General features: G+C 37.5%; 1 long non-coding RNA gene across 1 annotated transcript; it reads right to left on the bottom strand.

Moving 5' to 3' along the window:
• Window positions 1-7621: 7621 nt before the first annotated feature.
• Window positions 7622-10901, bottom strand: LOC145539667 (uncharacterized). Its single transcript, XR_014077890.1, has 3 exons — window positions 10403-10901; window positions 8938-9278; window positions 7622-8103 (listed from the first exon to the last, which is right to left on the bottom strand). It is a non-coding gene; the product is annotated as an uncharacterized LOC145539667 (long non-coding RNA).
• Window positions 10902-13596: the final 2695 nt, after the last annotated feature.

Genomic DNA, 13596 nt, shown 5'->3' with positions numbered 1-13596 from the left:
TTGCCTGCCTAACCCCCTCCTCTAGAGATCATTGTGGCTGATGACTCAGGATGATAATGGGCTGAACTATGTTAAAGTCAACTTGGGGGACTTCTCTGATGGTACAGTGGATAGGAATTCACCTGCCAGTGCAGGGGAAAATGGGTTGAACCCCTGGTCTGGGAAGATCCCACATGCAGTGGAGCAACTAAGTCCATGCCTCATAACTATTGAGACTGTGCTCTAGACCCTGGGAGCCACAACTTCTGAGATGACGCGCCTCACCTACTGAAATCCGTGTGCCTTAAAGCCTGTGCTCCACATCAAGAAGTCATCAAAATGAGAAGCCTGCCCACCACAAAGAAGAGTAGCCCCCACTGACCACAACTAGAGAAAACCTGCATGCAGCAATGAAGACCAGTGCAGACAAAAACAAATAAATAAAATTAAGAAAATATAAAGTCAACCTGGGTAATCTTGGAAATACCTTCTCCAATTTCTGTTTTTTTCCCTCTACTACGTAATATTTTCAGATATTTGTCCCAACTGCTGTCTTCAAACTGAATAACTGTATCCTCAGGATGGTTATGACATATTTTTGCTATGACACAGATGAAACAACTTTCCATAATCCCCTGCATGAACTCAGCCTGGGCCATGCCACTTTGGTCATTGTACAATTTTGGCGTTTTATCATCCCTTCTAACTTGTCTCCCATCAGAGCTTCAGGAGGAAAGGCTAGTGGCTTTTATCTGATACTACAAATTCCCCTTCTGAAATTTCACTTGTATTGACTCTGCTCACAATTGTGGGAGACTAGTTCATCTAATAAATCTCTATCCCATAACACTAATAACGGCTCTGAATTCCTCCTTGAATTCTAACAGATAGAGTGATTAGTCCCAGAAGTGGTTCCAGAAGCATAAAACTTTAAAGATGAGAATCTGGAATTGGTTTTCTCATCTTCCTAGATGAGAAAAGTCATAGTCAGAAAGGATAGTCAAACTTATGGTTTTTCTGGCAATCATGTACAGATGTGAGAGTTGGACCATCGAGAAGGCTGAGCACCAAAGATTGATGCTTTCAAACTGTGGTGTTGGAGAAGACTTTTGAGAGTCCTTGGGCAGCAAGGAGAGCAAACCAATCAATCCTAAAGGAAATCAATCTTGAGTATTCATTGGAAGGACTGATGCTGAAGCTGAAACTCCAATACTTTGGCCACCTGTTGCAAAGAGCTGATTCATTGGAAAAGGCCCTAATACTGAGGAAAACTGAAGGCAGGAGAAGGAGGCATCAAAGGATGAGATGGTTGAATGGCATCATTGACTCAATGGACATGAACTTGAGGAAACTCAAGGAGATAGTGAAGGAAGCCTGGTATGCTACAGTCCGTGGGGTCACAGTCAGACATGACTTAGTGATTGAACAACATACATACAAAGGCGTTGATAATTTTATTTCCATGGTAAATAGTAAACTCTTAGTCTAAGGTGTGCAGTGGTAAGCAACACTTTAAATTATCACCAACAGTCACATAGGACCAAGAGCCTTTAGAAGGCAAGACTATGCAAGACCCAGTAACTGCTGACATAGAATATTATAGGAAACTAAAAAATATAAAGAATGTGGATTTGGTTGGTTGCTTTTAAATATTCTGAAAACTAAGAAAAATAAAATGATGAATGCAAGGCTTTAATTGCCTAGATTAAGGTCAAGTTATAAACCATAAAATTATGATAAAATATTCATAAAATTCATAAAAATTCATAAAATTATCATAAAAATTATCATAAAAATATGATAAAATAAGATTATCCCTAAAAGAAATCCTCATTTCCTGAAGCTGCAAGGCCAAGATTTTTGAAGACTTAAAAAAAAGTTTTTTCAAAGTATCACAGTATCTTTTATAGTAAACTTAAAACATTGATTGGAAGGAAGTGGGGCCTTAAAAAATAGAATGGAGACATGTAGGTAGTTTCTGATGAGGTTGAGGATCTTAACCCCCAATTTTGTTGGTTGACCTTCTTTTGTCACTGGAAGCAATCTTTCCTTGCTTCCCATGAGGTAGTTTCCTTCCGGGGAAAATCCTCCTTTGACCTACTCTCACCATCTGTTTTGCCTAACAGTTCAATTGAGATATAGTTCACATACCTATAATTCACTCAAAGTGTACTTCAGTGATTTTTTAGTATATTCCCAGAGTTGAGCAACCAATGCTACAATCAATGGCAGAATATTCTCGTCACTGCAAAAGAAGCCCTGACGCCTTAGTTGGATTTTCCTGGTGGCTCAGCTGGTAAAGAATCTGCCCACAATGAGGGAGACCTGGGTTTGATCCCTGGGTTGGGAAGATCACCTGGAGAAGGGAAAGGCTACCCACTCCAGTATTCTGGCCTGGAGAATTCCATGGACTATATAGTCCATGGGGTTGCAAAGAGTTGGACACAACTGAGTAACATTCACTTTCACTTTACCCCTTAGTTGTCATCCTTCCAAGTCCTCCATTTCTCTTTCCCTCACCCCCATTACTAGGCAGCCACCAATCTATTCTCTATCTTTATAGACTAACTTATTCTGCACATTCATCTAAATGGAACCATAGGGTGTGTGATCCTTCTTGACTGACTTCTTTCAGTTAGTATAATAGTTTCCACCTGCTAATGCAAGAGACACAGGTTTGATCCCTGGGTCAGGAACATCCCTTGGTGGTGGAAATGGCAACCCACTCCAATATTCTTGCCTGGAGAATCCCATAGACAGAGGAGCCTGGCAGGCTACTGTCCATGGTGTTGCAAAGAGTTGGACATGACTGAGCACACACACACACACGCAATGTATTGGCTATTATAAATAATGCTGTTGTAAACATTTGTGTACAAGTGTCTGTGTGGGCGTATGTTTTTATGTCTCTTGGGTTGTACCTAGGAAAGAAATTTCAGGATCACAGGGTATCATAAGCTTAGGAAAATTAAAGTGCTGAAGTTGGTTTATTATAATATCTGTTCACTTTGCTTCTAACGGAGTTCTGCAGGAGATTCCAGAAGATAATATATTTCAGAAATACTTTGCTAGTTTTGAGAAAACTTGTTGAGGGAACACCAGCCTCTTTGAAGAGGTCTGTAGTGATTATTCTCTGCTAGCCAGGAATGAGAGTGTACATTGCTGCCATCAAACTAAGCTTTCTAAATTAAATGGGGATAATGTATCTTGGACTAGGGATCAACTGTTGACACTCAATTGCTAGGACCAAGGTGTTCCCAGTTTTTGTATTGAACAGCAGAGCAAAATCGGTAATCAAGATGCTTTGACTTACACAGAATACTGATGTTAGTTCATTCATCATTGTGTCCATAAGGAATTAGGTGGTCAGTTTATAAAAATTTATTTGATTTGTGTAAGGGAAAAAGTAGGTCTGGGAAACAGAAGATTGATTTAAATCACTAAATAGACTGATAAGCTTTCAAACCATTCCCCATCTTGAGTTAGTTCATAGTTTCAGGGTTCTTTGAATGAAGGGAAAACTAGGTTATCCTAAGGAAGGAGCCTGCTATATTACCAAAATATTTTTCTATGGGTCTTCCTGTTAACATTCTATAAAGAGAACTACAAATGTTTATCAGGGTCACTATGAATAGGGGAAGAGAAAATAGCTAGCTTTTGTGCAACTACTGGTCACTGGCTCTGAACCAGCTATTTCCTAGGGATATGCAACATCTTTGTAGTTTACCAGTCAGAATGGAAATACGTGGAAGTGAACTGATGATGAAGTTCAGGTTTAGTTATACCTTTCAGGAGGCCAGATGGATCCCAAAACTCAACCCAGTTGGTACTTCCCAACTCTGGAATGCCTGGTTAGAATTGACATACTCAACAACTGACCGAATACCAACACTGATACCTTTATCTGTGTTGTGAGGTCTATTAAGAGGAGGAAGGCCAAGTGGAAGCCGCTAGAACTGCCTCTATCTACCAAGAGAGTTAACTAAAAGCAATACTGCACTAAAGGAGGGATTGTCACAATTAAGGCCACCATCAACGACTTGAAGTGTCGAGGGATGGTGATTCCTACCACATATTTATTCAACTTTTCTATTTGGCCTAGGCATAAGACACAAGGATCCTGCAGAATAAAATCGAGTGCAAGCTTTATCTGGTGATGATTCCAATGCAGCTGATGTTCCAGATGTGGTCTTGTTGAAAGAGAAAATGAACACACTCCCTACCATTTGATAGGAGCCTATTGAGCCGGTGAATGATGATTTGGTTAGTTAAAAATCCTTGGATCAATTTGCTTTCTTCTAACAGGGCTAACAATAATTCTTTAGAATCCTATCTAAGGCTGTAGCAACTCCCCAGACTTCTGTGTCCAGGCAACTTGATTGTCTTTCTCTTCCACTGGACATCACTGTAATCCATCACATTGGTAATGCTGATTGGACCTGGCTAATAGGAACTAGCCACTTAGCTGGACAGCTTCACATACCTATACTCCTAAACCCCTCTTTAGATTCTCATCACCTACATTCCTCAAACTAAAACTTCAACTCCCATCAGACTCTTTTAGGTTCTGGTAGCAACTCCTACCTTCAGATCCAGAGGTAGTGATGGTTTGTCATTCCTGCTAGTAAAATGGGACATTTTACCATTCCTCGATAATTTCGCTTAACCCTGCTCATACACTATAAAATCATTGTGCGTTCTTAATCACTCATTTATGTCCAACTCTTTATGACCCTTTAGACTGTAGCCCACTGGGCTCCTCTGTCCATGGGATTCTCCTGGCAAGAATACTGAAGTGGGTTGCCATTTCCTCCTTCACAGGATCTCCCTGACTCAGTCATCAAACCCGTGGCTCCTACATTGTAGGCAGATTCTTTACCCACTGAGCCATCTGGGAAGCCCAACCTAATTTGAATTCTTTTTTTAAAAAAAATCTGCATACTGATTAGTCAATCACTAATCTAGAATTTGTCCTCACCATTTCCCAGCTCCTAAGAAAAAGCTGCTACTAGGCTAGCATGTGCATTTAACTTTATTTTCTCTCATATGTCCCTGTAACTTTATAAATAAAAATCTCTCGTTAAAGAATAAATTTGGCTTTAATTGGAGGCTCTGTTTTCTATATTATTTTTATTACTATAAAGCTTTACATTTGCAATATCTTCCCTTTTATTATGATTCTTCTGGTTATACAAGTAGCAGAAGATCTAACTCAAACTACTTTCAGTAAGGCAAAAAACCTTACTGGTACAGACAGCTGAGCTAGTGGTATACAGGCCTAGTATATCCTGCGATATACTAGATTTGGATTAGTCTTGACCCGGGAATTACCAGTTTTGCAAAAATTTCAGTATCAGAGCACATGCTTTAGTTCCTAGGTTGAGTTGAAAGTTTTTGAATACAACTCAGTCAAAGTACATTCTTCAGCACTGTTTTGCTTTGGTAATGTATTTTATTTTAGAGATGCACAGAACTGGAATTCAGTCACAGATTTGACCAGAATCTGCTCTTCACCTTCAGTTTCAGTCCCAGTCTTCAGAAGTTTGAAGATCTGGATATGTTTTTCAATGCTGTTTCTGGCTTACCTAACTGACCTTTGCAAAGTTAATGATTCATTACAGCATATAGGTGGTGAAAGTGAAAGTGAAAGTCACTGAGTCGTGTCCGACTCTTTGTGACACCTTGGACTATACAGTCCATGGAATTCTCCAGGCTAGAATACTGGAGTGGGTAGCCTTTCCCTTCTCCAGGGGATCTTTCCAACCCAGGGATCAAACCCAGGTGTCCCACATTGCAGTCGGATTCTTTACCAGCTGAGCCACAAAGTAGGCCCAAGAATATTGGACTGGGTAAGAACCCACCTGCCAATGCACCAGATGTAAGAAACATGGGTTTAATCCCTGAGTCGGTAAGATTCTCTGGAGGAGGACATGACAACCCACTCCAGCATTCTTGTCTAGAGAATCTCATGGACAGAAAAGCCTGGAGGGCTTTAGTCTATAGAGTTACGAAGAGTCAGATATGATTGAAGCAAATTAGCATGTGTGCATAGCATATGTGATCACCAAATCTATATCAAAAAAAAGCATAAGTAATGTAGATAAAAATGAATCAATCTAAGAAAGAAATAGGAAGTTTTCTTTGAGGCAAATTTGAGAATTACAATCTGGTAAAATCATATCGAAAATCTGAGAACCGTTCTACCCATAAGAAGTCAAGGCATAGTTAATATAAGTTTTTTGAGACAGAAGGCTATACATCAAATGATATGTTATTGACAGTTTCTATAATTCAGATCTAAGTGTCATTGTGGTGGGTCATGTGACCCCCGTGAAGTACTGAGGTACTGGTGCACAGGCCATGAGATCAAGAAAAATATGATTGTCTAAGGTTTCATCTTGTTGATGCGAGGAGAATGTTGCTTTTTATTCTTGAGCAGGTATTTCTGTTGATGAGGGAGGTCTAGCTGATGCATTATGTAGATACACAATGCACAGTGGCAGGGAGGAGGTGAAAGGGAAGAGAAGAATTTTTTATGTTTAATTTTTTTCCTGTTTTGCTATAAAATGTGAAGTTTTATGTTCCATTGACTCAAACAAAGCAGTTTATTTAAATTTACTAGTAATAGTTGACAATTCTCATGCAAAGTTTAGTAGCATTTTAGATAGCCTAGACTAAATAGCTCATTATTCGCTTTTGTATTGAAAAATATAAGACTTTCACAGTTCTAATGTGGTGGATGAACCTCGAGCCTATTATACAGAATGAAGTAAGTCAGAGGAGGAATATAAATATTGTATACTAGCACATATATATGGAATCTAGAAAGATGGTACTGATGAATAGAGCAAATCAGTCAATCCTAAAGGAAATCATTCCTGTATATTCATTGGAAGGACTGAGGCTGAAGCTGAAGCTCCAATAATTTGGCCACCTGATGGGAAGAACTGACTCATTGGAAAAGACAATGATGCTGGGAAAGATTGAGGGCAGGAAGAGAAGGGGACAACAGAGGATGAGATGGTTGGATGGCATCACTGACTCGATGGGCATGAGTTTGAGCAAGCCCCAGGAGTTGGTGATGGACAAGGAGGCCTGACGTGCTGCAGTCTATGGGGTTGCAAAGAGTTAGACATGACTGAGTGACTGAATGGAGAAACAGACACAGAGAACAGACTTATGGACATGGGTTGAAATGTATGGAGAGAGTAACATGGAGACTTACAATACCGTATATAAAACAGATAGCCAATGGGACTTGCTGTATGACTCAGGGAACTCCAACAGGTACTCTGTGACAGTTTAGAGGGTTAGGATGGGGAGAGACATGGGAAGGAAGTTTGGGAGGGAGGGGACATGGGTGGATACATGGCTGATTCTTGTGGATGTTTGACAGAAAACAATAAAATTCTGTATAGTAATTATCCTTCAATTATCCTTCAATCCTTCAATAAATTCATAATATATAATGATGATTTATTATTACATGAGGAAAATGTGTGACTTTTATGAATACAGATGTTTAAATGAATAATAATAACAGTGAATTAAGAACATTCAAATAGTTAAATATGGAAATAAAATAATCATTGTGAAAATAAGAGAAAATATGTAGCTAAATAACTGAGAATAATACATTAGCTAAGTTATTTTAAGAATACTTTATTGTTAACAAATATAACAGTTCAGTCGCTCAGTCATGTCAATTCAGTCATTCAGTCGTTTCGACTATTTGTGACCCCATGGACTACAGCACACCAGGCTTCCCTGTCCATCACCAACTCCTGGAGCTACTCAAACTCATGTCCATTGAGTCGGTGATGCCATCCAACCATCTCATCCTCTGTTGTCCCTTTCTCCTCCTGTCTTCAATCTTTCCCAGCATCAGGGTCTTTTCCAATAAGTCAGTTCTTCCCATCAGGTGGCCAAAGTATTGGACCTTCAGCTTCAGCATCAGTCCTTCAAACGAATATTCAGGACTGATTTCCTTTAATTTTGACTGATTTGGTCTCCTTTCAGTCTAAGGGACTCTCAAGAGTCTTCTCCAATATGACAGTTTAAAAGCATCAGTTCTTTGGTGCTCAGCTTTCTTTCTGGTCCAACTCTCACATCCATATATGACTACTGGAAACAAATACAGCAAATATATATGACTATATTAAAAATATATCGAATATAAAAATATATATGAAAAATACTAATATGAAACAAAATAATAGAAATTAAGTATAAAAGTATATTCTAGTCTTATAAACTCATTTATTATACTACTATTCATAATGTTAAGCATAATAAACTTTAAAGATTCTTTGTCTCTTTAATGTGCCCAATTTATTTTTTGTTGTTTACATTGTGAATCTTAAAAGCCCTACTGGAAAATTTTCACACCCTAGGAGGATATATTAGAAGTCGAATATCAACTTTGCTATTTAAAAGTTTTACAAGTTGAAAAAAAACCTGAAAAATGCTAATAAAGTATCATTCATGATACATCATCTTTTAGATAAATGTCACTAAACATATAAAGAATTTAAAAATCTTTAATCTTAAATTTAAATCTTAAATCTTTTAAGAATAGAAGAAAGTAGAATAAAAATAACTGAGGTATCAAAATACATTTTATTCTCACTGATCCAATTTCTGGGTTTTACCAGATTCTATAAGAATAGTTTAAAAAGATATTTCCTCATAGTTTAGAGTTTATGGAGAACAAATACTTAAATAAAAAGCTTGCTAAAATTATTGCTATCAACTGCCAAAAATTCAGTAACTGAAAAACAAAGACTATTTTTTCACATTTCTAAGCTAATGATATAGGTATAATGGTCTTTCTAAAAAAGAATGTTTGTGCAAAGATACTATTCAAATTTTTTGAGCATTTCAGGTTAGCTCTTTGTCATCTGTCTATGGAATTTATCTATCCAAGTAGCAAGTGGTAGCTTAAATAAGCACAGTTACCTTCAATAATAAATACTGAACCTTGTAGGTTAAGTCCATTGTGTCAACTTCTCTTCTAGGGACACTGTGATTTTCTTCTGCATCACAAATATGTGCCTTGCTGGAAGCACTGCTTTCCCTGAATAGAGTCTGACTCCACATATGCCTGTGCCTATGAATGCCACAGCAGGAGATTTTTATTGTCCTCTTTGGCGCTTGCTGAGAAAATGATCTCTTCTCCACCAAGTCCAGCATCAAGACTTGCAGCCATTACAGAAAGGCCTTTTTCTCTTTTGGTTATTTTCCATCTGTCATTGCTAAAATCTCCCTGGATACATCTCTTGGGGTTAAAATCTGTCTGTCTGCAAGGGGAAAAAACAACCACTCACTAAGATGTCGACTTTAATTTTTATATACATAATAACTGTATTTGCATGTTTACATTCACTTTCATTCATTCAACAAATTTATTGGTTACCTATTTTATCCCACTTTCCCATATGCTATGAGACATTTTCGGTTTCTCTTTATTGCAGATAAGGAACTGAGAGTCAAAAAATATCACTAAACTGCCTATCCCAGGTCACAGACAGTCTAGGATACAAATTTGAGTCTTTTTTTTTTTTTTTATCCAGTTCAATGATCTCTGGCTTTTAATTAGTTATTTAGCCCATTTGTGTTTAATGTAATTATTGATATGGTTGCTTGAAGTCTACCAAATTGCTATTTTTCTATTTAACCATTGATTATTCATTCCTTGGACTTTTCTTCATATATATGATGCTTCTGAATTACGGTGCTGGATAAGACTCTTGAGAGTCCCTTGGATACCAGGGAGGTCAAACCAGTCAATCTTAAAAGAAATCAACACTGAATACTCATTGGAAAGACTGATTCTGAAGCTGAAACTTCAATACTTTGGCCACCTGATGCGAAGAGCTGACTCATTCGAAAAGACCCTGATGCTGGAAAAGACTAAAGGCAGAAGGAGAAGAGGGTGTCAGAGGATGAGATGGTTGGATGGCATCACTGACTCAATGGACATGAACTTGGGCAAACTCCGGGACATGGTGAGGGACAGGGAAGCCAGGCATGCTGCAGTCCATGGGGTCGCAGATTCAGACACAATTTGGCAACTGAACAGCAACAACAATATTTTTAAGAAAATGATTGTTTTACGGATTTCACTGCACATCTTTACTTGATCCTAGCTTACTTTAAATTAATACTATACTACTTTACATATAATGTTAAAACCTTAGAACTGTGTAATTTCATCTTCTCATTCTTTGTGACTTTGTTCACATATTTTGCTTCTACTAATAATATAGTCCCACACAATATTATAATTAAAAATAATATTATTATGTTATGGATTGAGTCAGAAATTCAGAAATTAATAGTTGAGGTTGTATTATGTTTGAGGCCATTAGTCAGGAAGAATCAAACGATGGGGGCTGGAACTATTGAAGCCTTATTCACTCACATGTCTGGTGCCTGTGGGGTGGGATGACTTCAAAGCTGTGTCTCCTTACTGTAGTATCTTCACGTAGACTCTCCACGTGACTTGGCTTCTTCACAAAACAGAACTCACTGGGTATTCTGGTTGTCTACAATGCAACTCAGGCTCCAAGCTTGACTGTTCCAGTGAACAAGGCAGAAGTGCATCATCTCTTACAATAGCCTCTAAAAGAATATAGCATCTTTACCTCAATACTCTTGGGTGAAGCAGTTCAAGTTAGTTCAGATTCCAGGGAAGGGAACAGAGATCCTCCTTTTGATGGGATGAATAACAAAGAGTTTGGAAATCCTAAGGGAAATGCTATTTTTTTTTAAATTACATCTTTGAGAAATTAATGAAAACTAGGCATATTTCCTTCAGGAAAGTTCTCATATAGATGTGATTTTGCATATGTTTAGAGAATTCATTCCTGCCCTTCCCTTTGGATTCAAAATAGAGCCTTAGAGTGTCATAATTCATCTACACTTACCTCATTAAGAGGAACTCTATCTGCCCTCCCCTGAATCTGGGTTGCCTAGTGACTGTTTCAATCAATGCTTAAAGGAATGAGCATTTGTTTTTTATTTTATATTTATGTAAACTAAAAGACAAAAGCAGCTTACCCCTTTCTCCCATCATCCCCCTCCAGTTCTTGCAACTGTCAATCAGTTCTCTGTATCTATAAATTTGGTTTTGTTTGTTTATTTAATTATTTATATACAATGAATCCAGGAAAGCATGAGGTTGAACTCCTGTGCTGGTCCAATCCACTTACACACAGATATTTTTTTCAATAAAATATAGTCAAGCATCCACATTTGCATGTTTTTCATCTTCTGATTCAACTAACAGTGGATTAAAATTTTCATCTGAAGTTGGCCGAGTTAATGGATGCATAACTCATGGATACAGACTGCCTACTATGGAACTTGAATGTCCGTGGATTTTGTATACCCAGAGGATTCTGGAATCAATAATCAATTCCCCATGGATATGAGGGGTGACATATAAATATGTAGTTGCATATATTGTTGTTTAATCGCTAGCTAAGTCACGTCTGACTCTTTTGCGACCTCGTAGACTGTATCCCACCAGGCTCCTCTGTCCATGGGATTTCCCAGGCAAGGATACTAGAGTAGGTTGCCATTTTCTTCTCTAGGGTATATTCCTGATCCAGGGATCAAACCTGTGTCTCCTGCCTTGGCAGGCGGATTCTTTACTAAAGAGCCACCAGGGAAGACCAGTTCCACATATAAGAAAAATCATATAATATTTGTCTTTCTCTGTCTAGTTATTTCACTTAGCATAATGCCCTAGATATTTATCTATGCTGTTATAAATGGCAAGATCTCACTCATATCTTGACTATTGTAAATGATTTTGCAACAAACGGGGGTGCAAATTATTATTTTTATTTTCTTTGGATAAATACCTAGAAATAGAATTGCTGGATCATATGATCCAGCAGTCTATCATATACATAGTTCTGTTCTTAACTTCTTGAGGAAGCTTCATACTGTTTTCCATAGTGTATATATTCCTACAAATAGTGTACAAAGGTTCCCTTTTCTCACTTGCTATTTCTAGTCTTTTTGATAATAGTCTTTCTAACAGGTATAACATCACTATTATTTTTATTTGTATTTCTCTCATGATTAATGGTGTAGATCTCATTTTTACATAATTGTTAGGCATCTCTATTTCTTCTTTGGAAAAGTGCCTATTAGGATATTCTGCCCATTTTTAATGATAATTGTTTTTTGTTTGCTTGCTTGTTTTTTGAGTAGTACGTGTTCTTTTTATAGTTTGCATATTAGTCACTTATAGATATAGATTTGCAAACATTTTCCCCCACTCAGTATCATTATTATTGTTATTATTTGATGTATCTAAGTTCTGGAAATACATTACAAGTAAGTTTATTGCTTGTATATTGGGTAAATCCAAATTTACTTTCTCCCGTGGAAAATCAAACTTTTGTGTTTATTCTAGTCAGGTGCCCGAAACAAACAAAATATTTGATTAATTGTAAAGATACTTTTAGTAGGAATTGGATAAATATTGTGAGTTCTCCACTTAGGTATCAAGTGTCCAGATTTAATTTCACCCCAAGACCAATGAATAAAAAAGTTTAACAGACCATATTTTATGATCAATTAAAGAAACCAATTAGTGTTAACCATTCTTTGCTTTGAGTTATTTATATCTTCCTAAATAGCTAAATGAGGTCTATGTAATTTTGAGTATTTTACTTAACATATTGCTGTCAGACATGGTAAGGAACTAAAAGGATAAAAAAAATGTTATACATCAGTGGTTCTGGGAAGATAAGCTCAAGATGCCTAGCATCAAAGATGCTAGAAGTTTTTCTCTAAAGACAAAGAATGGAGCAAGTTGATCTCATCTTTCTTGCTAAAATTTCTTTAAACCACTGTTCTGATGAGGAGACAGAAGGATTATTTGCAACCTTCATAAGTTTTGGCCAAGAATCCATACTGTCCTGAAGCAACTTTAAGGTGTCTCCTTGTCTTCAATGTGGCAGTTTATAGAAATTAATAATCAATTATTTCTAAGTTTATCAAAATCCAACCTGTCTCAATACTTACAAATTATCCAAATACAGCATCCTCACCCCACCCTCCACCCCCAAGCCTTGTAGGTCATATCTCAGCAATAGGAAAGCAAATTCCAGTAAAATGGATAATTATTGGCATTATTCTTCTTTAAAATAAACTATGAGGATACCAGGTGGCTTAGTGGCAAAAAATCTAGCTGCCAATGCAGGAGACACAGGAAATGTGGGTTCAATCCCTGGGTCAGAAAGATCCCCTGGAGAAGGAAATGGTAACCCACTCCAGTATTCTTGCCTGTAAACATCCCACAGACAGAGGAAGCTGGCGGACTATAGTCCATGGAGTCACAAAGAGTCAGGTACATAACTGAGTGACTGAGGCACACACACATGAGAATCTGAATTGTGGTGACTTAGTAAACAGCTGTCCCTGTTTAAATTAAGGCTTATATTCTCTATTTACATTATTATATTGTAGGGGAAATTTATGAAGTATTGGGACACTGTTGCCCTTGCTACAGATAATTTACAACAGAAAAACAGAGTGGGTTAATTTATGGTCCTTCTTTTAGGATGTTGAGAAGCAATGCGTCTATACCAGTCAGGA

This window comes from Giraffa tippelskirchi, chromosome 2 (assembly GCF_054371585.1).
Source record: "Giraffa tippelskirchi isolate mGirTip1 chromosome 2, T2T-mGirTip1v1.2.pri, whole genome shotgun sequence".
Lineage (NCBI taxonomy): Eukaryota > Metazoa > Chordata > Mammalia > Artiodactyla > Giraffidae > Giraffa > Giraffa tippelskirchi.
The sequence above is the reverse complement of the archived record's forward strand: the minus strand, read 5'-3'. Positions and strand labels throughout refer to the sequence as shown.